Source organism: Myotis myotis, unplaced genomic scaffold (genome assembly GCF_014108235.1).
Source record: "Myotis myotis isolate mMyoMyo1 unplaced genomic scaffold, mMyoMyo1.p scaffold_m19_p_3, whole genome shotgun sequence".
Classification (NCBI taxonomy): Eukaryota; Metazoa; Chordata; class Mammalia; order Chiroptera; family Vespertilionidae; genus Myotis; species Myotis myotis.
In genome coordinates, this window is record NW_023416335.1 from 183851677 (window position 1) to 183855725 (window position 4049).

General features: G+C 36.3%; 1 pseudogene; it reads right to left on the reverse strand.

Moving 5' to 3' along the window:
• Window positions 1-2081: 2081 nt before the first annotated feature.
• Window positions 2082-3008, reverse strand: LOC118650717 (annotated as a pseudogene).
• Between the last annotated feature and the right edge of the window lie 1041 nt (window positions 3009-4049).

Here is a 4049-nt window from a genome sequence, read left to right on the forward strand (position 1 = left end):
CTCATCATTGATGTTTCTATCCCTCTCCCCATCTCCCTTCCTCTCTCTGAAAATCATTAAAAATATGTTAAAAAAATGAAAATATCTGTTTGTAACAGATATTTTAGGAAGGACATATACCCAAATGTTAACAGTGATTAACTTTTTGTAATTAGTTTTTCTCTTTGTATTTGGCTATAGTTCCCAGTATTTCTTTATTGAGCACATATAATTCTTATGACCAAATTTTAAATTCCACATATATTAAACTATAGAAATCTATATTTTCTTTCTTTTTAAAAAAGAATTTATTGAATTTATTAGGGTGACATTGGGTAATAAAATTATATATATTTCAGGTGTATGATTCTATAATACATCATCTCTATATTGATGTATTGTGTGTTCACCACCACAAATCAAGTCTCCTTCCATCACCATTTATGTTTTCTTAAATGCCTAGAGAAGAAGAGCAGCAATTCTTTTTTACTACAGAAAAATATTAATGATTAATTTTCATATATCAAAGTTTAAGATAGACTAAACTAAATGTTCATCATAAGCTTGAAATATTCCCCTTAAAGTTAGTTGAAAGGATTTTTACAGGTTATATAACCTAATCTTCCAAATGACAAAATTGACTCTACAATATCCTGTATAAGTAATATAAACTTACTGAATTTAGAGATAGATTTATTTTAGTCATGAAAAAGTGAATCTCAGCTAAATTATAACAAAGAGAAGCCTATTTGAAATCAGAACACTGATATTCTGTGACTTCACTATGGATATTTAGGTATAATGGTGCATGGTAAAGGAGTGGGTGTGCTATTGAATAGACACTCTGAAAAATCCATCCAAATGAATAGTTGACTTTTGGCCACTGCACTTGTTATTTAGTGTCACTATTCATTAGAAACTCTGTCTTTAAATGCCTAGGTAGAAAAATTAGGAGTTCTTCACCTAGAGCAGTGGTTCTCAACCTTCTGTCCCTTTAAATACAGTTCCTCATGTTGTGATCCAACCATAAAATTATTTTCGTTGCTACTTCATAACTGTGATGTTGCTACTGTTATGAATCGTAATGTAAATATCTGATATGCAGGATGGTCTTAGGCGACCCCTGTGAAAGGGTCGTTCGACCGCCAAAGGGGTTGCGACCCACAGGTTGAGAACCGTTGACCTAGAGTGCTGTCATAGAGGCTGGTCTACCTAGGACAAGGGGCTCATTCAGAACCTCACTGGGTGACTTATTTTATATTTGTAACTCTATGGGTAAAATTTTTAAAATAATTACTACATTTTTTAAAAATGAAAAGGCAACTTTCAAAAATTAATATGAGATTTACCAAACCAGAAAGACATGCAAAATAATATGGAAAACAATTGCACGCCTAGAAACAGAGTAGAAAAGTTGTTGCCAGTGGTTAATAAAAGGGTACATACTTTTAGCTATAAGAGGAATAAATTTCAAGGATCTAATGTATGACATAGTGACTATAGTTGATAACAGTGTAATAGAAATTCACCATGTAGAACTTAAATGTTTTCACCAAAAAAAGGGGGGTTTAATATGTGAGGTGATGGATGTGTTAATTAACTTCATATCTTTTGATATCTGATATCTGTACATATATCAAATCATCACATTGTTCACTTCAAATATCTTTCAATTTTATTTCTTAATTATACATCAACTAGAGGCCTGGTGCATGATATTTGTGCACTGTGGTGGTGGGGAGTGAGGGGGTGGGGGTGGGGAGGTGGCTTCTCAGCCCAGCCTGCACCCTCTCCCAGTCTGGGAGCCCTTGGGGGATATCCGCTGAGAGGTCCTTAGCGCAGAGGCGGGAGAGGCTCCTGCTACCACAGCTGCGCTCGCCAGCCATGAGCCTGGCTTCTGGCTGAGCGGCGTTCCCCCTGTGGGAGCGCACTGACTACCAGGGGGCAGCTACTGCTTTGAGCGCCTGCCCCCTGATGGTCAGTGTGCATTATAGTGACCCATCGTTTGGCCGTTGGGTCGATTTGCATATTAGCCTTTTATTATATAGGATAAAGCTGAAAAGCATAATATGAAGTCGGGTGTCATTTTAAAATCCTAATTTTTATAAAGAAAACACATGCAATTCGTGAAAATGATCAACCTCAATGACTTCCTCTGCAACCAACTTGGTTTCTCCATGTCCTTCCTGTGATTCATCAAGAGAGGCCAGGGCCTCGTTTGTGTCGCTTGCAAACACTTCTCATGATATATCATCATCCTCTTGAAAATTTAGACTTTTAACAGCCTGTTTCATCTTTTCCCCCAACACTTGTGTTCTCTTCTTCCTAACAGCTTTTTTATTTTCATATTCCTTTTGCTTTTCAATGTAGAAAATGTTCTTAAATTGTTCCTCACTGATATTAGGAGTGTTTTTCTGGAGGTCCAAGAAAACTCCACCTGCTGTTTTTCTCCCACTACCACTCCTTATAAAAAGGCCACCATTTTATTCAACATCAGTAGTTTCCATCAGAAGTTCAATTGCCTTTTTGTTCCCAAGTATATTAGTACTCTCTACTCGGGCTACCAGATCTTGCTTGGGTCCCTACAACTTGTAGGTAATTTCATTAGCCACTTACCCCTGAGAATCATCCTCTGTGATCTCATACCGGCCTCTATGGTTCATTTCTAATCTGTCTCCTAGTCCGTCTTTGACAGGTCATTTTTGTTTGAGATGACCTTTTCCTCCTCCTTTGAGCTGTTTTCTTGTCACATCACATGTATTCATCTAGCTCTTTGTCTAATTCTGTTGTATGTTCTTGAGGCTCCCTCTTAAGTGTCTTAGCAGGCAGATAAGTGCAGGTCTCAGAATGTCTGCTTTTGCCAATAACGCCTTCCATTTTCAAGACACCAAATTCAGTGGCCACTGCATCTTGATTCTGCTGCTGGGTCACAGCACCCCATGTGATATTAACCTTCTTCCTGCAGCAAAAGGCGGTTTCTGGCTGCTCTGGCCAACTGTCACATCGGCATGGATTTTCAAATTATTCATTTTTATTGAAGGCGTAAACCTTTCTAAAAATAGGTTTCTTAAGATGATCCAAGAACTGACTATAGTTTACAAAACAGATTAAAGAAAAATATGTAGGAAGTTATTACAAGCTATTCTTTATGGCAATATACTTGAACTCAGTATTTCCTGAAATACACGGTCATTGAAATTGGATTTAAGGATCTCAGGAGGAAAAGAAGAGAAAAGTCATTATTAGTTTTTTTTTTTAAATTAATAAAGAGTGCAAAAATAAAATTAGTTTTGGCAGTCCTTAAAAAGAGAAAAAATATGCAGAGAAAATTGTTTAAAGGATTATAGGAAAATGTTAATAGTACTTACGTCCAGGGAAAAACTTATAATAAAACTTTTTTTGATTCCTAGTTTGTTCCTAGTACCTGCTCTCTGCCCCAGATTTCCAAGACAAATGGTTCTTTATCTTTTAGTGTGTGGTATATAAAGGTGGTTTAATACACTGTGCAATGATAAAGGTGGTGGTAAAATTACTTTTCCTTACAAATGTAAACTACTAAAACAATAAGAAAAAAATTTATGTTCTATAGCTTAGAATATACTTCCTTATTCTAGAAATATTCTGAAAATGTCTGTTCACTACTATTTTTGAATTCTTTTGGCTTACAATGATTCCTATAGCATTTAGCAACACCCCACTGATAACACACCCACCTTGGGAAAGGGCGCAGACTGCATGAAGGTACTCTATATTGTTCTTTCCATCTGGTTTCTAGGAGGAGTTTTGTGGACAGATTGACTGTCGATTAAAATTTAAACCAAACAAACTTTGACTTCAAAGGCTTTTTTTGTGCTTGTGTTTCAATTCCTATGATTCCAGCATTTCAGATACTAAGCATCATTAATGCTGTCTTCTGGTCATGGCTGGGCCTGCCTGCCCTTCCAAGTACCCTTATTCCAAAATTAATTCTTCCTTCTCCCAAGCCATAAGAATATTTCTACATTTAAAAATACACCCACATCTAGGAACTAGTTGGTACTTTCATAGGCCATATTAAGATATGAATGACT